The sequence below is a fragment of the Megalobrama amblycephala genome, linkage group LG3 (assembly GCF_018812025.1).
Source record: "Megalobrama amblycephala isolate DHTTF-2021 linkage group LG3, ASM1881202v1, whole genome shotgun sequence".
NCBI lineage: Eukaryota > Metazoa > Chordata > Actinopteri > Cypriniformes > Xenocyprididae > Megalobrama > Megalobrama amblycephala.
The window spans coordinates 320,169-348,011 of NC_063046.1; the positions used below are offsets into that span (position 1 = coordinate 320,169).

The 27,843-nt window shown below is 38.2% G+C and overlaps 2 long non-coding RNA genes and 1 pseudogene across 4 annotated transcripts; 2 read left to right on the plus strand and 1 right to left on the minus strand.

Annotated features, from left to right (window-relative positions):
• The first annotated feature begins 6,575 nt into the window (after positions 1–6,575).
• Positions 6,576–8,880, plus strand: LOC125263930 (annotated as a pseudogene).
• A 5,982-nt stretch (positions 8,881–14,862) lies between these two features.
• LOC125264210 lies at positions 14,863–17,550 on the plus strand. 2 transcript variants are annotated; one of them, XR_007184031.1, is made up of 3 exons: positions 14,863–16,367; positions 16,870–16,942; positions 17,454–17,550. It is a non-coding gene; the product is annotated as an uncharacterized LOC125264210 (long non-coding RNA). The 2 variants fall into 2 exon arrangements; XR_007184032.1 differs by having other exon boundaries at positions 16,870–16,926.
• Positions 17,551–20,957: 3,407 nt separating this feature from the next.
• Positions 20,958–26,949, minus strand: LOC125264209. Of its 2 annotated transcripts, none has more exons than XR_007184030.1 (8): positions 26,470–26,949; positions 25,895–25,967; positions 25,135–25,267; positions 24,871–24,976; positions 24,436–24,544; positions 23,143–23,852; positions 22,093–22,240; positions 20,958–21,183 (listed from the first exon to the last, which is right to left on the minus strand). It is a non-coding gene; the product is annotated as an uncharacterized LOC125264209 (long non-coding RNA). The 2 variants fall into 2 exon arrangements; XR_007184029.1 differs by having other exon boundaries at positions 24,436–24,548.
• Positions 26,950–27,843: the final 894 nt, after the last annotated feature.

The following is a 27,843-nucleotide window of genomic DNA, read 5'->3' on the forward strand; positions in this document are numbered from 1 at the left end:
TTTAATAGGTTGGAAATTAAAAATTACTAGAGGCAACAGTAATATTCAAAAGATGAATATTTATAATAATAGTAGTTCAGGCCACTTAATATAAAGTGGGACCCAATAATTCATGTATGATGTAAAATGAATCAACCCATTATGCTGGGTTAAATAAACAACACGATTTTCTGGGTAAAATTATCCCAACATTTGTTCTGTCCTATATTTACCCAGCCCTTAAGTTAAAAACAACCCATATTGGGTTGTTTTAACCCAGTGTTTTTTAGAGTTTAATATCTTTCATGATTTTTTTTTTTTCATTAATCATGGGTGTTTCTGTATATTTCTGTATACTGTTATATATCTTGTTCTGTTTTTTTTTTTTTTTTTTTTTTAAAGTCATAAATAATGATGAAATGCTATGGAAGCCCGTTTCCGCCACTAAAAAAAAAAAAAAAAAAAAAAACTCCACTAAAAAAAAAAAAAATGATGAATTGCGACTTTTTATCTCAGAATTCTGACTTTTTAACTCGCAATTGCGAGTTTATATCTCACAATTGCGAGTTATAAAGTTAGAATTCTGAGATATAAAGTCGCAATTGCGAGTTATAAAGTCAGAATTCTGAGATATAAAGTCGCAATTGGGTGATAAAAAGTCAGAATTCTGAGATAAAAAGTCGCAATTGCGTGATATAAAGTCAGAATTCTGAGATATAAAGTCGCAATTGCGTGATATAAAGTCAGAATTCTGAGATATAAAGTCGCAATTGCGAGTTATAAAGTCAGAATTCTGAGATATAAAGTCGCAATTGCGTGATAAAAAGTCAGAATTCTGAGATAAAAAGTCAGAATTCTGAGATATAAAGTCGCAATTGCGTGATAAAAAGTCAGAATTCTGAGATAAAAGTCAGAATTCTGAGATATAAAGTCGCAATTGCGTGATAAAAAGTCAGAATTCTGAGATAAAAAGTCAGAATTCTGAGATATAAAGTCGCAATTGCGTGATAAAAAGTCAGAATTCTGAGATATAAAGTCGCAATTGCGTGATAAAAAGTCAGAATTCTGAGATATAAAGTCGCAATTGCGTGATAAAAAGTCAGAATTCTGACTTTTTTCTTGCAATTAACTGATGGTCAGTATCTCTGTCTGTAACAGTGCATCCAACGATAGCCATGCTGCAGTGAAGTCTGAAGCTGTTGGTGTATAAAATGTGCCACTTCAGCTTTGTCTGATTTATTGCGCCTCCGCCACAGCTGATTCTTCTTCTTATTATGATTATTATTATATTGCTATTATTGTGTAAAATTCATTAGTGTATCCATTCTGTTAAAAACAACTTTTATTGCCCAAATACCTCGACTGTAATTTGCAGAATTGCATGATTCTACCCTTGAGTTGCAAAATTAATGAAACATGATAGGTATTGGTTGTTTTAGTATTAAGCCCACTAGATGGCAGTAAAAGCTGTTTTTTCTCCTTCCAGGTTACCGTGGAAACATTCTATATGCATATTCCTGCATAATGCATATGTCCAGAGACTAATCTTTATGTGTCTCCTCCAGTAAAATCAATATTTCTTTATTGGTAAATTGGTAAATTGGTTATTGGCGCTAAAAATAATCCTTTATGATGTCCTCTATTTTATGTATAATAATAACAAAGCAGCAATCCTGATGGTCAGTCGCAATGAAAGGAAACGCAAGCAAATTAAGAACTGTGAGAAATAACGTTTCACAGTAGTGAGAAAAAGTCAGAATTCTGAGATATAAAGTCGCAATTGCAAGAAATAAAGTCAGAATTCTGACTTTATATCTCAGAATTCTGACTTTATAACTCGCAATTGCGACTTTATATCTCAGAATTCTGACTTTTTATCACGCAATTGCGACTTTATATCTCAGAATTCTGACTTTATAACTCGCAGTTGTGAGTTAAAAAGTCAGAATTCTGAGATAAAAAGTCGCAATTCATCTTTTTTTTTAGTGGCTTTTTTTTTTTTTTTTTAGTGGAGTTTTTTTTTTTTTTTTTAGTGGCGGAAACGGGCTTCCATAAAATGCTGACTTAATAATCGAAATAACATTTTTTAAGTCATAATTTCGACATTTTAAGTCATAATTTTGATGTAGTATGTCATAATTTTGACTTTTTATCTTATAATTATGGCTTTTATTAATAATTTAGAGTAATAATTTAGAAAGTCATAATAATGAAAACTTTACTTTCTTTCAGGATCAGAACATAAATTATCCATTGACAAATGGATCGTTTGGTTTTAAATATTCGTTTACACTGAACCAGAGTGCTGTCAGTAAAATTGACCCAGTTACACAAAAACGTCTCGGTTATGTATATAACCTTAGTTCCCTGAATAGGGAACGAGACGCTGCGTAGCCGCTATGGGAACGCCGCTGCGTGATGTCGTCATGAAGCACGTATGAAATCTGTCCAATCAGGAGACGGTACGTCATAGGCGGGTGACGTCACTGACCAGGAACTATAAAGCCGGACACACTCACATTCAGCTTCTGAAATACTGAAGCAAGTCGATTACGGGCGTGCTGGGAGTATGGCATGGTTATATGACTAAGGTTATATACATAACCGAGATGTTCCCTTTCAAGGGAACTTGCACTGCGTAGTCGCTATGGGAATGACAATACCAACTTCGCCATATGAGCAAGTGACCGTACGTGTGTAACAGAGGCGCACACGTTACAGAAGCACCTGCGCCCCTGGAGTGGAGCCGAGGTGTAGTTCATAGACCATCCTGCCGCATCACAAATGTCAGATAGGGAGACCCCAGAAATAAAAGCCTTAGAGGCAGCCATACTCCTCGTAGAGTGAGCCCTAACAGCCAATGGTGAAGGCTGTCCAACTGACTCATAAGCAAGTGAGATGGCCTCAACCACCCACTTGCTTATTCTCTGCTTGGACGCTGGGAGACCTTTTCTTGGTGCTTCCAAAACACACAAATAGTTGATCACATTTTCTCCACATGGCAGCTCTGTGGACATAAGCATCCAGTGCTCGAACTGGGCACAGCAGGTTGAGCTTTTCCTTGTCCGGTGACGCAAACGGAGGCAGACAAAATGCCTGCAGCACAATAGGTCTCACAGGATTAGTGAGGACCTTAGGGATGTACCCTATCCTGGGATGTAAAAGTGCTTTTACATTCCCAGGCGCAAATTCTAAGCATGATGGAGAAACCGACAGGGCTTGAATGTCTCCAATTCTCTTGAGAGACGAAATGGTTAAAAGAAACACTGCTTTAAGTGTTATAAACTTTTCTGGCACCTCTTCGAGGGGCTCGAAGGGTGCCATCGACAGGCCCTGTAATGCAACGGCCAAATCCCAAGCCGGTACTCTTGTGCGTACTGCAGGTCTGAGCCTCAAAGTGCCACGAAGGAAACAAGATATATGTGGGTGTCTCCCCAGAGATACTCCACTGAAAGGAGTGTGGTAAGCAGCTAAGGCTGCCACGTACACCTTTAATGTGGAGGGGGATAACCCTGAAGAAAATCTTTCCTGCAGGAAATCCAGAACTGCGCTGACTGGGCAGTTAACAGGATCCCACTGGTGATTTTCACACCAGGAAGTGAATAATTTCCACTTCAAGGCATACAGTTTCCTTGTGGAGGGAGCTCTGGACTGGAGTATGGTCTCAACAACCTCAGTTGAGAGACCGGAATCTATGAGCTGTGCCCCCTCAGAGACCACGGCCACAGCATCCAAAACTCCAGGGTGGGGGTGCAATATCAGACCACCCACCTGAGAGAGAAGGTCTTTTTTCCAGTAATCCTCCTGCATTTCCTCTTTCATCCACTGTTGTTTGGATCGGAATCTCCATCGGAGACCCGTCGAGAAGGGATACCAGGTCCGAGAACCATACTTGGGTCGGCCAGAACAGGGCTACTAGTAACAGACGGGCCCCGTCCCGGCGTACTCTATCCAGAACTCCTGGGAGCAGTGCAATCGGGGGAAATGCGTACAGCGGTAGCCTCGGCCACGGCTGTACCATAGCATCCAGCCCAAGAGGTGCTGGGCCTGACATTGAGAACCACAGTGGACAGTGAGTCGTCTCTCGAGACGCAAACAGATCCACTTGGGCTTCGCCGTAGTTCTCCCATAAGAGCTTCACCACCTCGGGGTGAAGTCTCCATTCCCCGGGCCTTGGCCCCTGCCTTGACAGGATGTCTGCTCCCACATTCAGGTACCCTGGGATGTAAACTGCTCTGAGGGAGAGTAGTTTCCCACTCGGCTTCGCCTGCTCCCGCCCAGGACTTGGGCTCGGCGAGGAAGAAACTGCTGCATAGCAGCAGCCTGCTTCCTCGCCTCCTGAAACCTCTCGGTGACTGAGTTGATAGCATCAGCGAAAAGGCCAGATGGATTTAGTGGGGCATCCAGAAGAAAGGACTTATCCCTGTCCTTGATGTCAGACAGATTTAGCCACAGATGGCGCTCCATGGCCACCAGGGCTGCTGGATTTGGCCATCTCCTTAGTGGCACAGAGCGCTAAATCTGCTGACTGAATGGAGCTCATGGATGAGAAAGATTTCCCCCTCGGTGAGAACCCCTTGGTTTTGAGCCAACACTGTAGTGGTCTCATGTTTAGCAGGCCAAAAGGTATCACGTTGGACGCTGCTGCCATAAGACCTAACAGTCTCTGAAACAGTTTGACAGTGAGTGACTGGCCTAGCTTTTATGTCTGAGACAGTCGATAGAATTGATGTTATGCGCGCCGGAGATAGATGGGCCCGCATAATCATCGAACACCGTTTGTCTCCGGAGGAGACCACCCTCAGGATGCTGACGCTCCTGGCGTTAGGATTTCTTTGCCGAAGCCCTCCTAGCCGCAATGACAGCCCTCAGATCTGTCTTGCCCTTCGAAGGCTTCAGTTGAGAGCATCGCTTCGCCTCCCAGCTCCTCGGAGGGGGAGTACAGGTAGCAACCCTCTGCTTCTGTTGTTGTCTGTGCTGGTGCGAGGAGCTCGTACTCGGCTTCGGCTGCTCCCGCCCAGGACTTGGGCACGGCGAGGAAGAAACTGCTGCATAGCAGCAGCCTGCTTCCTCGCCTCCTGAAACCTCTCGGTGACTGAGTTGATAGCATCACCGAAAAGGCCAGACGGATTTAGTGGGGCATCCAGAAGAAAGGACTTATCCCTGTCCTTGATGTCAGTCAGATTTAGCAACAGGTGGCGCTCCATGGATTTGGCCGTCTCCTTAATGGCACGGAGTGCTAAATCTGCTGACTGATGGAGCTCATGGATGAAATCCGCCCCCACCTCATCACTATCGCCCAAGTCCTTCAGCAGGTCGGCTTGGTATGCTTGTAAGATGGCCATAGTATGCAAGCATGCCACAGCCTGACCTGCTGCTGAGTACGCTTTGCCCACTAGCGCCGAAGGTAGTCTTCAGCAGCTTAGTGGGCAACGTTGGGGCTTTGAGAGACGATGCCGCCTGCGGAGAGAAATGGCTCGCAAGCATCTCTTCCGCTCTTGGCATCGCTCCATACCCGTGTTTTGTCATACCAACCACGTTGCTGTAAGTGGAGGTTTGAGGAGTAAAAACACGGGAAGACACCGGTCTCTTCCACAATCTCGACACCTCGGTGTGGAGATCGGGAAAAAACGGCAGCGCCCGACGTGGAGGCTGAGCAGACCTTGATGGTAGGAAGCGTTCATCAAGTTTACTACGGGTCTGCTGCTCTTGCTTCTCGGCTGGCCAGTCAATATTAAGCTTGGCGACAGTGTGAGTAAGCATCTCCATGAGCTCCTCGCTCGCGGGAGAGGGAAGTGGCGAGTCTTCGGTCTCTCCCGTTGTCACACTAACCACATCCAGCTCCTCAGAACTAGACGCCATCAGTGTGACAGTGCCAACCGGAGCGGAAGAAACCGCAACTCGTGCTTCCTGCCTCCAAATTGACACACTGGATGCAGCAGGTGAGGGCAGAGATATTGGATTAATATTAAGGCTGGGCCCGACTCTAACCCCGCTGCTACATCCATCTGCGAACCCCAGGACATAAGACGCCGCCCTGCCTCAGCAGAAGCGGGGCCCGAGACCCTGGGGCGCACAAACCGAGCCACCCTCCTCGAAGAGGGCTCTGCGGGAGCGCAGCATCCTTGCTTGGAAACTGCTCACAGTGCACACAGGCAGCCCCCTCGAGAGCTGCCTGGGCATGCTGCACTCCCGAACAGACAACACAAAGGTCGTGTGTATCCACACTCGTAATGAAGCGAGGGCAGGGATGAACACACTTCCTAAACTGCTGCTGTTGCTCGCTCGCCATAATAAAGTGATGTAAATCAACGATGGTAGACAGACAACACTAAATAAGACAGACAAGATCACATGTAGCGCTTGCTGAAGACACAGAAGCTGAATGTGAGTGTGTTTGGGCCGGCTTTATAGTTCCTGGTCAGTGACGTCACCCGCCTATGACGTACCGTCTCCTGATTGGACAGATTTCAATGCTTCATGACGACATCACGCAGAGGAGTTCCCATAGCGACTACACAGCACGAGATCCCTTGAAAGGGAACTACTTAGCCCCTGGGTAAAACTAATAAAAATGATCAAATAAAATTATCCAAATGGCTGAATCTAAAATAATGAAAAGTGAATGGTTTTATAATAATAATTAGTTTTTTCTTGCCTTTTATGGGTATTTTATGGGCTCTTCATTGCAGAGAAACACTCGCTGTATTACATTTACACGGCCTTGTCTAAACCTGTGAATCTGACGGGCGTCTATGAATTCAGTACTATGGGTCTGTTGGACGACACACAGATCGACTCTTACAATAGTGAAGAAAAGACACAGATTCCCAAACAACAGTGGATGAAAGAGGAAATGCAGGAGGATTACTGGAAAAAAGGCACTCAGTCCAGAGAGAGTAAAGAACAGTGGTTTAACGTGAACGCCAATATTCTGATGAACCACATGGGAGACAATGATTCAGGTGAGAAACATTCATACTGTTAAACATGAATATACCCAGCTTAATTATTCATATTATTTTTTTATTATTATTGTTGCAAACATTTTCCTTCATCTCCATGTCAGATCTTCATGTTCTTCAGTGGAGACACGGTTGTGAAGTTGAGCAGGAGGGAGATCAAGTGAAGTTTCTCAAAGGCATTAATGAGTTCGGCTATGATGGAGAAAACTTCTTGTCTTTTGATGATAAAGAGTCTCAATGGATTGCTGCAGTTGATGAAGCTCTACCAACCAAGAGAAAATGGGACAATGTGCCGAATCCTAAACCAATACACCAAAGGATACCTGGAGAAAGAGTGTGTGGACTGGCTCAACAAATTCAGAGAATATGGAGACGAGGAGCTCAGAAACAGCTGTGAGTTTGGCTGTGTTCACACTGTCAGTCCAAATCTGATTATCCATGCATCCGAATATAAGTGATCTTAAATGATTCACTTTCCACAATGTGTATCTGTTCAGATCTGATTTGTGTGTCCTGTGGTGCTCTTTCATTTTCTGGAATATCTGCAATGACCTTGTGTTGGTAGGTATTCGGGGAAAAAAAAAAAAAAAAAAAAAAAAACAACAACAGCAGCAACATACAGGTGTTTGCAGTACAGATGTGTTCTTAATTAAAACACGACACAATGTGTAGCTGACAGTCTGAACTACTGCGTCTTCTGAAGGAGGCCAGTCTCAAAAACATGCCACTATTATATAGTAATTTTCTGCCTGTACCTGCACCTTACTGCAACAACACAACCTCGTTTCTGCAACGACTTTCAGTATGATTCCTATAACAACATCTAGTGCATGTTAAAGTGATTAATTTATTTATTTTACTTGTTTGTTTGTTTTGCCCTTCACACATGCTAAATGTGATCGGAATTCAATCGGATATGTACAAAAATAATATTTGAACTGACAGTCTGAAGGAGGCTTAAATGTGTTTGTATTTGTTTATTATATAGAGATGAAACTGATTGATGAACTGATTCTGTGTTTTCAGCTCCTCCAGAATGTCCATGTGATTTGAACAAGAAGAATACCAATGACAAAAGCAAGCTGAAACTCACCTGTCTGGCCACTGGATTCTACCCCAAAGACGTGATGATGATCATTAGGAAAAATCACACATCTGTGCCTGAAGATCAGATTGAATCCACAGGAATCAGACCAAACCATGATGGATCCTTCCAGATGAGGAAGAGTGTGGAGATCAAGGGGAAGGAAAAAGATGAATATGATTGTTTTGTGTCCCACAAGAGCATCAAAGAACCAATCATTGTCAAACTGGGTAGGCAAACTGAAAGCATTAATTCAATTATTACATACATTGTAATACCTTTCTCAGATATTATTTGAAATTTAAATATTAAGTTACTGTTTCAGCTTTATTTATGAAATACTATGTTTGAGAATAGTTCTGCATTGACACTGCACTTCATTTTATCATGGTTTTCCAGCTGCTGAATCACTGAATGCAACTAATCCTGAAGAACCGCAAGAATCTGGTGGTACATCTTCACTACTTTTTTTAAGCTTTGTTATGTATCACTGTAAAGCTGCTTTGACACGATCTGCATTGTAAAAAGCGCTATATAAATAAAGGTGACTTGATTTTGATCAGGCAAATTTCAAGTACAGCAGTGGAGATTTGACATTTCACTGTTTCTTCAACAGGACAAGACAGTTCTGGAGAATCACCAGACATCAGGGCGACTGTTTTCATATTTTATCTCTCTCTCATATTTCATCTAATCTGGATATTTTGAAGCACTTTGCTCAAGAAACTGACATTTTAGACTAAGTACAAAAAAATAAAGATCTTTTAATTTGAAAAGAGTTGATTTTCCAGACTCAAACTGAATGTTATGAATATAATGAAATTTTCAGCCATTAAAAATGAATTATGCAAACGTGTGAGTTTGTCTTTCTGACTTCCATAGACACCCAACCGCATGTTTCAACTGTAAAATATGTTCTATGAATATGTCACTTATTTGATCTTACTTGTTATAAAATAACGATTAGGCAAAAGTCAAATTTTCTTCTAGTTGACATCATCCACAAATTGACTCCAGTAATTACATTTGGTCGTGTAACAGTGTTGTTTTGGAACAGGGCTGTTATTGAGCAGTTATTATTGTGAAAAACATATTTCGCCTACAAAAGCAGGATTGGTTAAAGAGGAGGGAGATTCAAACAATCCAGTCTCCAGTCTCAAACTGCACTAAAGACCTCTGCAAACTCCTCCAGAAGTATTAACACACACACAAAAAAAATGTGTAACAGACACAGGCAAACATGTAAATAATGTGATTTTGTGTGTTTTTTCTTACTTTCACTCTTCACTTTTGAATATTGTCTCCTGAAGGTGGCCGTGTTAGATCTACGGAGATGAAATGTTTTAGCTCAGTAACATCTATGAAACACTCAAAGGGACATGGTGGAACAACTGGAATGGGAGGGGGAAAATGTTCTTCAAAGCTTTTTCAGGTTTCGTCCGTTCACTGATCTTTCATTATAGTAATAAAGATGAAGATACTACTGGCACTTTTAATTAGCAAGAAAAAAAAACCTAACTTTAAATATTAACAATAAAAAATAAAAATAAAAATATCAGTTTCATTTTCACTTTGTAAACTATGTAGTATTTTACATTTAATAAATATAGAAATATGTTGTGTTTCGAACAGGTAAAACATGCACATTTTTGTGTCAGCTAATAATTCAGTTAGATCTGCTCATGGTGTCATTTACAAGGACAATAACATCAACATTTGAAATGAAATGGCTTTATGTAGATGAAATTATTGTGGTGTGAAATAATAAATCATGTATTTTGTAATTAAATTATGTGAGATTCTGTGATGGTTCACATCACAAAATAGAGCTTTAACGGTCATGCATGATTAAATGTGTTCATTCAGTCTTGTGAGTGTATTTTCACACAGCCTGTGCAAAACCTCTTTTCATGCTCTTTAAGATAGATTTGCTTGATCTATCTGATTCAAATAAATCAAAAACAGACAATGTTGTCTTGATTTAACAGATTGAGAGGAAAGTACTCTTTAAAAAACACACTCTGTGACTTCAAAGCATCGACATGAATGTGAGTTTTTGTGATGTTATCATGTTACAGTGTATTACTTTTATACCATAGCCTAAATGCTCTCTCTTCATACATTTACATGCAATGGAATGCTGCCCATCTGCTGATGTAAGGGTTAAAGAGAACATTTAATTTAAAAAGTTTTTATGAAGTGATTTATTTGGTTAAATTCATTGGTGTTCGAGGGTTCCTCCTGTGGCTATGTGTGGTACTGCAGACAATACATTTTGTCCCTCTTCTCCGCTGCTGTGGCTATGTTTGGTTTTTCATGCTCAAACTCATGAACAAATTAATTGTGATGGTGACGATTAAAGGGTTAGTTCACCCAAAAATGAAAATATTGTCATTTATTACTCACCCTCATGTCGTTTCACACCCGTAAGACCTTCGTTCAATCTTCGGAACACAAATTAAGATATTTTAGTTGAAATCCGATGACTCTGTGAGGCCTTCATAGGGAGCAATGTCATTTCCTCTCTCAAGATCCATTAATGTACTTAAAAACATATTTAAATCGGTTCATGTGAGTACAGTGGTTCAATATTAATATTATAAAGCCACGAGAATATTTTTGGTGCGCCAAAAAAACAAAAATATTCTTGTAGCTTTATAATCAATCAAATCAACATGAGAATAACAGTATGTAAGTGTTGTGTGAAGTCACAGTTATGTCAGTAAACTTATGACTTTTCAGATATCGCTTATCTAAGTGACTGCTTGCGCTTTGAATCAGACCATTCCAAGCTAGGTCTGGTTGAATCATAAGCTCCACTAGCTCATCATATTCTGCATTTTGCTGCATGGAGCAGGAAACAGATCCTTTACAAATATCTGTCTCTAAATAACAAATATCTGTTTGCAGTGGCTTGGGGGGGGGGGGGGGGGGAATGACGAGTGAGAAACCATTGCAATGGATGCATCCAGCCCCCTCAAAGGCTGAACGTGCATGATCCACTCCTAGACAAATAACGCAAAAATCATCACCATCGTGAAACATTCCCATTGCATCAGCTGTTTCATGTGATGGTCACCATGATTTTGCCAAGTAAGACATGATCAACATATTTTGTTGATCCTGGAACAACACTCCTATCTGAAAATTTAGTCCTAACCTTTTCCCAACCCCTAAACTTAACCCTAAACATAACTTAACCCTAAAATCAGAGGGAAATGATAGATGAATAACACTGTTGTGGAAGCACCTAACTCAGGTTGTAAGCCTAAACTTGACATAAATGGTAATCTTGTCCCTCAAATTTGATTGGTTGATTGGAATGTTGTTCCGGGATCAACAAAGATGTTAATCCAGGAACATGTTGTACTTGGTGAAATTACATTCACCTTCATGGTCATGTCACTGTATGACTGCGCAGACATTTTTGTAACCATCAGTGGAATTAATGGAAGTCAATAAAAAACATGAACAGAGATACCAAGAAAACAATGATCACTGGATTTGATCCACATAAAGTAGCCTATCAGAAAACATTTAACATATCTCAAGTTAGCACAGACCTGACCAAATCTAACATATTCAATCCATCTCCATATACACAGATGAGCCATTACATTATGACCACCACCTAATAACCTGTAGGACCTCCTTTAATCCAGCAAAACAGCAGCCACACAGTGAGGCATTGATTTGATGAGGATTTGATTTGATACCTTGTACCATATTGTCAACAGCAGGTCCTCCAGTTCCCGTACATTGCGGGGTGGTAGTGTTGTAGCAGCGCAAACCCACTTTTCCAAGTCGAAACCACAAATGTTTGATTGGGTTCATGTCAGGGGAACAGGGGACACAGCTGCAATAAATGGGTGAACTTTGTCCGCAAAGATGCTCAGATACCTGACAGCTGTCAAGGATTGTACTACTGGGAAGAAAACATCGCCTGTAGCATAACACTGCTGCCGCTGACCTGTGTCCGCCCAACAGTGCACCCAGGTGCCATAGCCTCATCTGTGCTCAGCCGTCGACATGAGGCACCAGGAATCTTGATTTGTCAGACCAGGCCACTTTTTTCCAGTCATCCACGGTTCAGTCTCGATGATCTTCGGCCTATTTCATGCATTGTTGGCAATGATGACATGCAGTTAGCATGAAGACATGTCTGGGTCATTGGCTACACAGGCCCATACGCAGAAGGCTGCGATGAACTGTGTGCTGTGACACATTGGCCTGGTCACCACTGTTGTAGCTGCTGATGATTTGCCACACTGTGGCCCTGCGGTCACTGTGAACAATGCTCGACACTCTCCACTCCCCCTGGAATCAATGAGCCAGAGGGACACCTGGCTGGACAATGGTTCATCGTTTGGCAATTTGTGCATCATTTTTGATGCATACTCACTACCGTGGTATGTGAACAACCCACAAGGAGTGCCGCTTCGAGAGATTGAAGTTCCATCAAACTGCGATAAATCTGCAGCTTTTCTCATTCTGACACCGAACATTCTTCTGGCCGAAAGCCGGTCCTCAGTGTGGTGTATGTGTACTGCTCTGCGAACTGTACTTGCGGCACCGTTCGGTTGTCAGGCGTGCTGATTGCTCTAAGCTGGGGGTGATCATAACTTAATGGCTCATCTGTGGGTAGTGCCAGTATACTGAGAAAGCTCCAATACAGTGATGGATTAAGGAAAAGTATTCATGAATATCAGCAAACGTTACAATTTTTCCAGTCTGTGCTAACCTGAGATCTGTAAAGACATCATCTGTAATTCATAATCATGAGATACTTTGGCATAATGAGATATTTTCTCACAACAATAGGATAGTTTCTAAATAATGAGATACTTTCTCACAATAATGACTTAAAGGTGATATCGAATGAAAAATTGAATTTACCTTGGCATAGTTGAATAACAAGAGTTCAGTACATGGAAAAGACATACATTGAGTTTCAAACTCCATTGTTTCCTCCTTCTTGTGTAAATCTCATTTGTTTAAAAGACCTCTGGAAGACAGGCGAATCTCAACATAACACCAACTGTTACGTAACAGTCGGGATCATTAATATGTACGGCCCCAATATTTGCATATGCCAGCCCATGTTCAAGGCATTACACAAGGGCAGCCAGTAACGTCTGGATCTGTGCACAGCTGAATCATCAGACTAGGTAAGCAAGCAAGAACAACAGCGAAAAATGGCAGATATAGCAATAATAACTGACATGATCCATGATAACATGATATTTTTAGTGATATTTGTAAATTGTCTTTCTAAATGTTTCGTTAGCATGTTGCTAATGTACTGTTAAATGTGGTTAAAGTTACCATCGTTTATTGCTGTATTCACGGAGACGAGAGTCATCGTTATTTTCAATTTTTAAACACTTGCAGTCTGTATAATGCATAAACACAACTTCATTCTTTATAAATCTCTCCAACAGTGTGTAATGTTAGCTTTAGCCACGGAGCACCATCAAACTCATTCAGAATCAAATGTAAACATCCAAATAAATACAATACTTTTTCACAATTATTTATTCAGGTCTGTCTCTGTCTCTGTTTCTCTCTTTCTCCGCCACTGACTGAATTTTTTATTTCTAGTAGATTAAAGCGAAGGTATTACCGCAAATCTGTGTTCAGGATTGTTCATACGGAAGGTTTAATAGATGGAGCATAGGGCACGTCAATTAAGTCCATTTCGATTTCTGACTATCACTGCCTTAAATAAGTTGCAGTTTTCGTAAATATATAAAAACTATGCTTTTTGTTACGAGTAAGCAGAGCACGGCCGACTTAAAGGTAGATATTTATCCTGCATCCAATGTTTAAGGTCAGAACTGACGAGTTTGTGTCCGGGAAGAGCATTCAGTCGGCCAAGTGACTCTTCTAAAGCGATACCGGGGCCGCAGTGAACGAATAATTGAAGATATAAGGTAATCAGAATAATCAAAAATCTAAATTAATGCATAATCAATGATTAATTTCTAATTGGAAACACAACCTAAGAGTAATAATCATTTGAAATTGGAGTCAGATTAAACGAGTGAAATTAAGTGAACTTCACAGAGGCGCTGAAAAGACATACACACGTTAACCTTCACCCAGGCCGCCGGATTCCGTTTTTGGGCCGATGCAGGGTTCCTTACAAGCAGTTCAGTCACTAAATTAATTACATTTTAGTTTACTTGAGATTTTTTCACATTGTTGTGTTAACTGTACCAGTCTTTACCAAGAAATTTAAAAATCTGCAGGACAGTTATTCTTTATAATAATATAATATGAGCAGTTACACTGATGGTTTGGGACAACCATAATGTGTTTTTGTACAGTCAATTATTAGCAAGAGACAGTGTTAAACCATCAAAATTACATGTGTATTGCTTATGAATTTCCTAGATTTTCTATACCAGGAGGTTTCAAGATTTTTAGTGGCAAGGACAATCCCCTTGTGAGATAAACATTTTTATTAGGCTTACATTATAATATAATATAATAAAATATAATATAATGTTGAAGTATTTAAACTGATATACAGTATTATATCAGTTTAAATGCTTAAATTTGTTTTAATATATGAAAAGAAACAAGCATTTAAACAGATTTGGGGCCGTATTCACAAAACATCTTAAGGCTAAAAGTAGCTCCTTACTTGCTGATTTAGAAGAAACTCTTAAAAATAATGGCCGTGTCAGTCCTAATTTTAGGAGTCCTAAATTTTTGCTCTAAGAGTATTCAACAAGGCATTTTAGCGCTAAAACTAGCTCCTAAATCTGTGAAACGTTAGGAGTAGTCAAGAGGACTCCTAAATCACTAAGACCAAATCACAAACACAGGGCTCTCAAGTGTCACGCATTGAGCGTGACAGTCACTCATTTCGGTCTTTTGTCACGCACTCCCGCCACACATTGTATTTCTCACGCAGAAAAACTATTTATCATACATTTAATATGCCGCAGCGCCCAAAATGTATCTGGCCGCGCCGCTCTCTCTATGGAACCGGGCAGGAATCAAGCGCGTCTCGAACTTGCCACTTATCAGCCAATCAAAAAAAAAAGAAAGAGGCTACACAATAGCCAATCAGAAAATAGCACTATTGTATCTGGGTAAGATTTAACGCAACAACCAATGAAAAAAAAAGCATATCCTGGAATTGTTCACCATCATCCTCGTTCACCCACAGAGGAAACCACTGTAGCTCTGAGCATCACTTTGAGCACAGAGTAAGTCATGATCTCCTGTTTTAATGTTACAACAAATTCACAACTTGTTTGACACAAACAATGACAACTTGACTGCTGTTAGATAATCAGATAATCAGCATCAGTTTTTCATCAGTGTCTGTAACTTAGACAACAGTTTTACAGCCTGTTCACTGACACCTGCTCAGAACAAGTAGTCTAGGCCTAGTTATATTTTGCTATCACACGATGACTGACATTTTGTTATATTAAACATCTCTCTCTCTCCAAATAGTTTTAATAATTTTATTAGCACTAAATAAATTAAAGTGTATTGCATCGTCAATGTTATAGGTCACTTTTTAAATCATGTCACATTTTATATCCAGGCCATGGAGGTTTCCCATACTAGACTGTAGCGGCCCGCCACATTCTAATTGGTCCCGCCACAGTCTCAAAATATGAATACGGATATGACGCGATATTTAAATTACCGTCTGATAATTGCGCTCCTTTATATGGCAAAAGTGGGAGTCATAGAGCAAAATAAGTAGACTAGCACCAATTAAGTTTTCGTGCACTATATTCAAAGTCATCTGAAGCCATTCCATAGCTTTTTTTTTTCTTCCAAGAATTAGGCTAGAATACTTTTTGCTGTTGAATTATCAACCCTGTATCACATGAAATACGTTCTGAGGAAACTATTTTGCAAATCGCAATTACGTTACATGCCAACATATAAGCAGTGCTATTACGTTGGTCCTTAACCTAATAAAGCCAATTTATTGCAGTGCTATTACGTTTGTCCTGAACATAATACATCCAAAGCAGGTTTCTTTTCACACGTAGCAGCTAATGCTGTTCATTTTGTTTTAATTATTTACTCCCTTTTTTCTGATCGGGCTACAAAATATTATTTATGCCAGGGGGAGTCAAATGGCGGCACCCAGATAATTTTTATCTGGCCCTCCAACTGGTTTTTGATGTTTAAAACCGCTCGCAATCTGATATCAAAGTCCCCGCAAAGGTTTTCATAAGGTTTTCATAATATTCACTCAGTGAATGTCAACCCGTTCTCACTCCTGACCGTTCTCACGCTGAAGAAGTCTCCTTCAGAACACATCGCGATATTTGGCATCAGTTCGCGTGTGCTGGATGTTGGTAAGTAGTCGTAAATACGCTGTTCTAATGTTTGATATAATGTCTTTTCTGTTTGCAGATATTAATCAGATTAACGTTAGCTCCCTCATGTTCAGTCACTGCATTATATCTGTCACCTCCGCTGAGGTTTTGCTTTTCATTGCTTTCTATATTAAATACTAAACTAGGGTGATTAAACACTGTCACGTGACGTGCAATATATTGCACAATATATATAACATATTCATATCAGGTTCAAAGTAGTACAAGTGTAGTTTCAAAATGGTATTTGTTGTAGAAGCACGGTAAAAAACAACACTTACCATGCTTTTTACCACAGTATTGGTAGTTTTAATGTGATTTTTGTTGTAAATACAGAGTAACCACAACACTTATCATGCTTTTAATGCCTAATAATGTTAAATCCAAAAACTGTAAGGTCAATAAGAACTTCTTTCCTATATATATTTATATATAAACCTATATATTATAAATAATGATATTTTCTTTTCTCTTGTTTTAGCTGAAAAGACAAAAAGGGCCTTTTGGAAATGGATGAAGGAGACAGAAAGCTGCAAAGGTAAATAATTGCAATGGTATGTATGTGTTGCTTTTAACCCTTTATCAAACATTTTATCAAGCATTTGTTAAATAGTCTCACAGTAAATTAAAATTAAAGTCAAATCCTGTACATATTTATCACCTTATTTGTAAATCAGTTGTGCCCCTTCTTGGACAGTTGGACGTCCCACACATAAAAGTTTATATTAATTCCATTGAATTCTTTAAAATGATTACAGATTGGGCCCAAAATGTTCCAATGATACATGATGTCTCTCCGCACCTCATAACTACCTCTGTTTGCAAGAGTGGAAATTATCATTTGACTTGTCACATGACATCAGATATTCAATTATTTTGTCATGATCATTTACACTGCTGATAATGTCCTGCTTGCATGTGAAACATGTTATTTATTTATTTTTATTTTTTATTTTTTAAAATATGAATATAGCTTGCTATACTTTTAATCATGGAAATGCCCACACATCAGTGAACTTATTACATAAATGCATTTAACATTTAATTGTGCAACACTCTTTACAGAAGGAAATCCTACGGTTATGTATGAACTCACAACATCATCATCAAGTGCTGTGCTGGGCACATTGGGTAACAAGTGTCCTCCAACGTATCCAATCTGTGACCAACATTCTCCACATCTTCCCATGGGACACCGACATTCTTCAGGCCTTCGTTTCCATGTCTTCCCCTGCATTCTCCTGGTGGTGTCCACTTCATATCTGTCTTTGGGTGTTGTTGTTTGGTCATGCTTAGGGTGTGTCCGGGGAGGTGCACCCTTCACTCTGTCACAGTTTTTAAAAGTCTTCACGTGGACTCCTCCTTATGATCTCCTTGAAACGTGCAGAACCAATATTGAAAATAGTAATTTATCTTTTTCCATATTCTTGCCTTTATCAAAGAAGCACCAGTGCTCATCCGGAGTTTTGGTAAAAGTTCTAGTAATGCTGCGACTATAGTCAAATATGTATTTCTGCATGTGTGTATAGCAGGTGTTTGTCCGAACAATTGAAGTTAGTGAGAGTGTTCAGGAAAACCCTCTGAGAACAATCAATATTTATTTAATTCTGTTTGGTGCTGATATAGAGTATTACAGAAATGACACATTGACATTCTGGACATTATTCTGTGAGTTTGTTACCTCTTCATTTAGATGGACTTGAAAATGTCTTGCATTTTGTTTCATTAAACCTTTTATTACAGTGTCACTATAGTAAATGTCCACCTTAACTACATCTATGGTATCATTATATCAGTACCTGGATAATGTAAATGTAACATACCCATGAATGTATTTTATAGAAGCATTTTATTGCTGAAAATATTTAACATTTATAAAATGCATTAACTATTTGAATTTGCCTTTCATTTAGTTACAGTAAAAGTGAACAATAAACACAATATTGTATTGTATTAAAGTTGAGAATGTAAAATGTTATTTTTTCCCCCCTATTCTTTAAAGAAACATATTTTCACATGGAATTTTATCTCATCTCTTGGTTTGTAAAAATAATACTTCATCATATCGATTTGTGTAGTTATATTTCACTATAATAGATTGCCTCTGTAACTGGATATATTTTTTTCTCACAATTAACTGATTTTTATACTGTTGTGCAGTAGTTTGGGGACTACATTTGTCTTTGACACTAAATATTGGAATATGATTACAAAATTGAGTACATCATTATGCTTTTTTTATATTTATTTTAATTCCAAGAGTTCAAATGGTGAAGAATGGTATAAATAAGTGATTAAATGTATACCTTTAATATACTACATATCTACTGTAAATGTTAGAAGCACTTTAGTAGATGCAATATATCTCTTTCAAATATATTTAATGCATCAGTTTAAAACACAAAGGAGTCTTTCGTTGTAAAATGTGATTTTTATTATATTTAATTAGATTAATTATATATTTAAGGAATCTTTCTCGTCAGCCGGAACCGAAGGAGATCTGTCGTCATTTACCATAAATGGACAAGTAAGCGTGACGCATCTGTTCAGCTGTGTTGTGATTGGCTGTGACTCTATCGCAGAACTCGCTGTGATTGGACTACCTTTCAACCCATATAAAACGGCGCTTTATCTTACAAAGTTTGTTTTAGTGTGAATATTACGTTACTCATACATTAAGTTAACTATAAAGTGTTTCCATGTTGTGAGAAATTACTCCTTTACCGAGATCCCAACCCTAACCCTAGCTTCTCAATGAACTACAGCGCCATGTTTCCCGTTCATTGATAGAATGACAGAGACATATGGGTAATGTAGTTTAAAACGTTTAGTAAAGAAATGATAAATGTTAAAATAATAAGATCTTTAATGGACAAACTCGATATCTAAATATGTTTATTGTGCAAACATTTATTACATATATGAGGGACAGGCTGAAATTTAATATTTACTGTAATCACTATTAAAAAACCTTTATGCCAGCTTTCCATGTATGTCTGAAAACTGTGCCCAACATTATTTAGTAATCATAGCATAAGCAGTTGTCCTGTTGATTTTCTCTTTGATACGCTAACCGGACTTTGAGTTACAGCCATTTGAAATGTGCATTTTTTTTTGCTCTTCCAGGGGCCGGTACTGGCCCCTTGGGGTGGAAGGGCATTAAAATCTACACAGGTGTGTACTCCTCATCATGGATAACAAACTTTGTTGAATCACATTTAAATATTGCAGTATTTTATCATTTCCTCATTTTCCATTCTAACATCATGCTTGTATAGGTTTTTGATGGGTATTGTGAGACCATCTGATGAAATATGGAAATATTATAACAAAATGTTGTAATACAATAATAATAATAATAATAATTGATTAATTGAATAGTAGTTGATTATTTCTTTGCTTTTTTTTTTTTGTATGAACACCAATAAATATAATGGATGAACCCACAACAACTTGCCATTATCCAGCTGCCAGTGTTGGCAGTAAACTAAAAACTATTTATATTTACACTTCACTATTACTGTTACACAAGGATAATGCACTATTGAGTAAAATAAGAAACTGTGCCAAAATGTCATTATCACCCCCTCTTCTTGCTCCTCACATGCCTGACATCAGTAATGTCCAGCTGTCATTTTGAATGCAGTAGTAGATGTACCAGAATGATCAACATCGATCTTCTTCAGCTCTGCTTGAAGTGTTTGTATCAGTATAACCCACTGCAGCCTCTCTTTATTCACATTCCTTCCCTTTATTTATCTGGAAACTGCCATCCTTGTCACAACATGAAAGTATATGCAACTTTTGGTGCATTGTTGTCCCAAATATCATGAATTAGATCGAAAATATTTATGTAATATATATTTATGTATTAATAAGTAAAACAATCATGGAAATTATATGTCATTTTTTTAAATTACACTGTTAAAAAATTACTGTAAATTTTACAGTAAAATACTGGCAGCAGGGTTGCCAGCCAGTTACTGTAATTTTTACAGTAGTGTTTCTGTAATTTAATTTACAGAATTTTACTGTAATCGAGAATACAGTAAAATTCTGTAAATTAAATTACAGAAACACTACTGTAAAATTACAGTAACTGGCTGGCAACCCTGCTGCCAGTATTTTACTGTAAATTTACAGTAATTTATATATTTTGTATACTGCATTTTTACAAAAAAAATATTGTATACTGCATTTAACATACTTCTTTAAATAGCAAATACACACATTCAAGTAGTTTAGTCAAGTAGAATATGTAAAATGCAGTATACAATATATTTTCCCTATTGCTCACTTAATGACTGGGAGCTGAATTTTAAATTTAATCTATTAACTGCATAAACTTTAAACAAATTTTAACTGCATAAAGTGTTGTATAATGCATAACTTAATTCACCCCCCTCCCAAAAAAATGATGCTTCTTAATCTTGAAAAACAGGTCAAAATGTAATAAATATATCTTTCAAATTTACATAAAAAAATGCCATAAAAGGTGTATTATTTTGAATTTATTTTTTATTTAGAAAATCATTTTATTTTTTAAAGGGACAAAAGTTTGTCATGAAAATGTTTTTAAATTACTTATTGGCCATCATGGCCCTTCACACAAAGAAATACAATTATAACTATAACTTGACCAACAGGGTCATATAAAAACATTTCTTAAAACCCACATCACTTTTATCACTTCATGAACATACCAACATGGCCAAACAACAAGTCCAACAAACTTGCGATCAAAAAAGAACAATTCTGCTCCAGATGATGTTCCATCCCAGGATTCAAAGAGAGGCTAGAAATATTGAAAGGAACAAAGAGGACAATACATTAGATATACTACAAAACATAATACTTTAAGGGTACGTTCACACTTGTAGTTCGGTTTGTTTGGTTCATTTGGTCCGGACCAAAGAAGAAAAAAAAACATTTAGTCCTGGTCCGGTTAGCGTTCAGATTGGCAATTTTATCACCGAACCAAAAGATACCGAACCTAAAGGTACAGGGATACATTCACAACGTGATTGGTCGGATTTTATGACGTATTGCCTATTTTGAGACGGAACTTACCGAACATCCAAAACAATGCTGTTTGCTGAGGTAAATGCGCTCGTTGTGTGTGCGTAGCGGGGCGTAGCCTGCATGTGATGGTATTTTGGCCAGTTGGGAACTCGTGAAGAGCTTATAAAATGTGTAAAGTAGTCAAAACAGCGGCAGGAATCCATCCGTCACACACACAAACGATCTGCTGTGTGGAGACGCACGTCTGATGCCTGTGATGAGCAAACTCGCGACTATGACGAGAAAAACCCACATGTGTGAGGATTCTGTCCTTGTTAGGGTCTCGTCTTCCTGTTTTTGGTTCGGTTACATGTCTTTGGTCCGTGTTGCGTTCATATATCATTCGAACCGCACCAGAGTTCGTTTGGAAGCGGACCGAGACCCATCTTTTCAGCGGTCTCGGTCCGCTTGTTTGATGCGCACCGGGGTTCGGATGGCAGCGTTCACATATGTTCAAATGAACCGCACTAACCGAGCAACCGCACCAGGGGTCGTTTTAATCGAACCAAACATGACAAGTGTGAACGCACCCTAAGAGACTGATAGAGGGATGATAGATACAGTCAGATACAGATATAGAATAATAAAAGTATATAATAAAAGGAAAAATAGATCTTGGTGTGTGTGTGTGTGTATTTCTTACATTTCAGAAATTCCACTGAAAATCCATCACTTTGCACAGAAGAGTGGCCACATGTAGGTTGAACGCAACCCGTTTCTTCTGAACTGTCTGCCTGTTGTTTTAGATGGCACTTTTCCTTTCGTCTTTGTTCCTCTCTCCAGATAAATACCTACAAAGTGCATAAAGGGTCAGGAATTCAGATTGGTTTTAGCTTTTGAGGCATGTAATCATGTTTATGAAATTATACCATGTGGTAGAGCAGTATTAGCCTATAACTCCAGTCCTGAATACTTACTTCCCAGAAAGTTTTAGATGTCCCACTAATCAACACCTTATTTAACTAATTTGTTTGCCAGGGTCAAATAGAGAGACATCTAAAACATTCACCCTAAAAAATAAATGTCTAATCTAGTTGAGAAACAAATAGTTTGTAGTTGTGTTAAAGGCCTCAATAGATATAGAATGTACATCTAAAAGACAAGTACAGGATGATCAGTTTGTTCATATCTGTAAATAGCACATTTCATTTCAAGTTAAAAAAGATTTGTTTTCGTAATGGTACGTTAATACATTAACTATACAAGGCAAACTAAAATCAAACAGAGATGTTAAAGTGTTTGCATTACCTTAAGTTAGCAAATGTCCACAAATACATCACATTGGTTACGTTAACAGCATGAAGCGGCATTTTGCGTGACACATCCTCCGTGAGCGGCCTAATCGCGTCGCGAGGCTTTTTCGTTTCGGCCCGTGTTAACAGATGACTGTCTGCCTGTACAAATGTGATTTACGCCATAAAATAATCACGACCAAGTGCGCTGATGAACACGAAGTTCTCGTGAATTCCAACTGTTTCTAATTATTAATTTTCGGCCCACAGCCGCTATGCTAAAGCGCCGGGGAATGTGTGAGATCCTACCGCGACCGCGCTGAGGAAAACCCCGCGCAAGTCTGCTTCGCGCCCCGCGGACGGAGGATGCGTCAATCCGGGGTTACCAATATGAATCGCGAATGTAAATACATACATATTTACCAAAGACTGAGGGGGAAATTAAATAATAAGTCACTTACCACAGTTGTAAATCACTCCTCTTGCTGCTACTCGAATCTTGACCGTTGGAGATCCCACAATGCCTCTGTATATTTGAAATTTACAGCAATATTCTGTAAATTTGATTCAAACCGCCACGCCCCTGGAATTCATTGCAATTTACAGCAATATGCTGTATTATTAAAATACAGCCATCGGCTGTAAAATATTGCTGTAATTTTTACAGCAATTCATTACAGTGTATGAAATAAACTCAGCTTAGTTAAATTGTATTTACTCTACCAAACACCACGTTCACCATAATTTATTACACAACACCTTATTGGAGGATACAGCATAAGGTTGAAATTTGCATAAAGACAAATGAGATTCAAGATAAATAAAAACGTGTCTTCAAAAATACGTTAACGTCATAATAATCCATTCACAGACTTTACTCCTATTGCACAAATGAGCGCCACAGAATCCCATCCAGTCAACTATGATCCAGAAAACAGATTTGATATTGAGTTTAAAATAAAGATTCATTATCACAGCTGAACTGGGTTCTTGCTCTTCCCTGTACATGTCTCTATCATGTTCATGTTCTTCTTCTTCTAAACAGTTTGTTCAGTTGTACTCTACAGTACAACTGATGACCAGAAGATGTGATCACTGATGTGCTGTAGCTTTTTCTCAACCAGAGGAAGAAGTCTTAACATCCCATTGTCAGGCGTTCTTCAGTCCTGGTCTAAAAGTAAAACAAAAAAACACACAATTCAAGTTAAGTAGTTTAATGGACAGCCAGGTCAGCTTATGTTCTGCATGATTTAAACAGTGGTGGGCTACTCTGGCCCTCAGCGTCCACGGTCCTGCAGATTTAGCTCCAACCTCAAACCCAACTGCCAACTGTCTATAAGTACACCTGAAGACTTTGGTTAAAATTTTCAGGTGTGCTCAATTATGGTTGGAGGTAAACTCTCCACCTCAAAAAGGAGACAGCAAAAGGGCTAGAGTTGCCTGTTCCTGATTTAACTTTACAAAACAGCAGTACATAATATATATATTATAATAAAAATGCAGCACAGACTGTAAGCTAAGTACTGAACAAAAACTGTTTTACCCATATTAACAGCAACCTGTTTTAAAAGATCTTTTAGAAAGGCATGCTCTCTTTTGAGCCTTGATTTCTTTCAGGACAACATACTCTTCTGTTTCTTGTTTCAAGAGCATAATTTGGTCAAAAACCAAGTGATAACCTGTACAATGTAAAATTGTTAAAATACTGCAATAAAAACTTTAAGGCAAGAATTAAGAATAGGCACAGGACTTACCGTACTCATGAAGAAGCCATGGCCATGCATAGTTTCTGCCTCTTGTGTTCCTCCGTAGCTGCACATCAGTCGTTTTTCCTCTAGGATCTTCTGTTAGTGACTTCACTTGCTATCTGTTTTAAACACAAATACAATGTTTTAGGTCTGTGCAGTATAAGGCCTTATTTCAAGCCAAAAAAACTAGGTATTACACATAATTTAAAGAACATTTACTATTTAATTCCTATTATACTATATTATATTATATTAACTCATTATCTTCCAAAGCCTCCCTGTCTGCTTTTATCTAAAAAAACAAACAAACAAACAAACAAACAAACAAAAAAAACAGAAGGAACAGTTTTTAAGAACTTTTTAAGAACTTAATAGTCCTTTGAGAGAACAACATTAAATTATGTACTACATATTACAGCATTGCCTCAACACAAGACATACCAATGGACTTCTGTCTTCTTTGGGCATGAGATGGTCATGTTCCTTCCTCACCCTAAACAAAGGACTTCGATGAGCTTGCTTTGATATAAGGACTGGTCTTCCTTCTCTGCACAGAAAAACAAGAAAGTCTCTACTTACTCTGTGTGCAATTACTCTTGTTCTTAAAACATACAAATTGAGACAGTTATAAATAAGTTAATTTACCATACCATCCAGGAGAGCATTTGATGAGTAAATACTGATTTAAATATCTAGAAACTTTACCTGGAAAGGGCTGATCACGGCAGGTTTGCAGCGACTCACTAGTAGCTCTTGTGAGGGTCGGCTCTTAAAAGAGCTGTTGAGTTTGATGTTGTAGAGATCCTAAAAAGAAGGACTAAGTAATCTGCAAGTAATCCTGCAAGACAGAAAGGAAGGTAAATTTATTACATCACATTCAAGTTGTCAATTTACACATAACTGTAGGATTTCCTTCTGTAAAGAGTGTTGCATAATTAAATGTTAAATGCATTTATGTAATAAGTTCACTGATATGTGGGCATTTCCATGATTAAACATATGTCTTTAATAGCAAGCTATATTTATATTTAAAAGAATAAATAAAAAAATAACATGTTTCACATGCAAGCAGGACATTATCAGCAGTGTAACTGATTAGATATTGAATAGACATCAGATATTCAATTATTTTGATTATGACAAAATAATTGAATATCTGATGTCATGTGACAAGTCAAATGATAATTTCCACTCTTGCAAACAGAGGTAGTTATGAGGTGCGGAGAGACATCATGTATCATTGGAACATTTTGGGCCCAATCTGTAATCATTTTAAAGAATTCAATGGAATTAATATAAACTTTTATGTGTGGGACGTCCAACTGTCCAAGAAGGGGCACAACTGATTTACAAATAAGGTGATAAATATGTACAGGATTTGACTTTAATTTTAATTTACTGTGAGACTATTTAACAAATGCTTGATAAAATGTTCGATAAAGGGTTAAAAGCAACACATACATACCATTGCAATTATTTGCCTTTGCAGCTTTCTGTCTCCTTCATCCATTTCCAAAAGGCCCTTTTTGTCTTTTCAGCTAAAACAAGAGAAAAGAAAATATCATTATTTATAATATATAGGTTTATATATAAATATATATAGGAAAGAAGTTCTTATTGACCTTACAGTTTTTGGATTTAACATTATTAGGCATTAAAAGCATGATAAGTGTTGTGGTTACTCTGTATTTACAACAAAAATCACATTAAAACTACCAATACTGTGGTAAAAAGCATGGTAAGTGTTGTTTTTTACCGTGCTTCTACAACAAATACCATTTTGAAACTACACTTGTACTACTTTGAACCTGATATGAATATGTTATATATATTGTGCAATATATTGCACGTCACGTGACAGTGTTTAATCACCCTAGTTTAGTATTTAATATAGAAAGCAATGAAAAGCAAAACCTCAGCGGAGGTGACAGATATAATGCAGTGACTGAACATGAGGGAGCTAACGTTAATCTGATTAATATCTGCAAACAGAAAAGACATTATATCAAACATTAGAACAGCGTATTTACGACTACTTACCAACATCCAGCACACGCGAACTGATGCCAAATATCGCGATGTGTTCTGAAGGAGACTTCTTCAGCGTGAGAACGGTCAGGAGTGAGAACGGGTTGACATTCACTGAGTGAATATTATGAAAACCTTTGCGGGGACTTTGATATCAGATTGCGAGCGGTTTTAAACATCAAAAACCAGTTGGAGGGCCAGATAAAAATTATCTGGGTGCCGCCATTTGACTCCCCCTGGCATAAATAATATTTTGTAGCCCGATCAGAAAAAAGGGAGTAAATAATTAAAACAAAATGAACAGCATTAGCTGCTACGTGTGAAAAGAAACCTGCTTTGGATGTATTATGTTCAGGACAAACGTAATAGCACTGCAATAAATTGGCTTTATTAGGTTAAGGACCAACGTAATAGCACTGCTTATATGTTGGCATGTAACGTAATTGCGATTTGCAAAATAGTTTCCTCAGAACGTATTTCATGTGATACAGGGTTGCGAATTATATACTCACCTAGTTTACTTATTTATTTATTGGTCAGCTTATGATTATATATTTTTATTCATTTTTTATTTGTATCTATAATGAAGTGGTGTGTTTAGTGCATTCTGGATTGGTTAACAAATCAAAGAGTGACCAGTTCCACAAATACAGTCACAGGCTCCCACTAATAAATTAATTCAACAAAGGTAACCTCTTTTGCTACATATTTTTAATGGTTTAAATGTGTACTCTACATGTTTGACCACTTACGCTCTCATTTAGCCGACTATATGTTGTGTACATGACTAATGTGCCCAACCATCAGCAATAAATAAATTACTTTTAGAGCACAAAATTGTTTACAAGAGAACAAATTTCTTCATTGATCTAGTCACTTAATTTTGCTCTTAGAATGCACTAGATTCATGCATTTAAATTTAAAATGTACAAAACTCTAGCTGCCCCCGGACCCCCTAGAGAAACCGATGTCCACCCACTACAGTCTCACAAAATACTGTAGGAAACACTGTGGATTCATTAATCAAAGGTGTCAGGTAAAAGGCAACTAAATCTAGACTTGAATCTACGATAAGGCGCCAAAAATAAATCATTAACAAATAATATATATATATATATATATATATATATATATATATATATATATATAAAATAAGCGTATTTGGTGTGCTGTCCAAGGGGATCGAGGGCTCCGAGCTTGGAATTTTGCCCAAACCCAGAGTTCTCCCTGTATCTCCAGCCGAGAGTGAGGAGCAGGTTGGCGGAGGGATGCAGAAAACTGTCGAAGTAACTATAGGCGAGTCGGCTCTCTTCTGTGTATATATTCCTCTTCTCGAGCTGATTAGAAAGACTGTTCAAATGTGTTTCTCCCAAACTTTGTTTATAA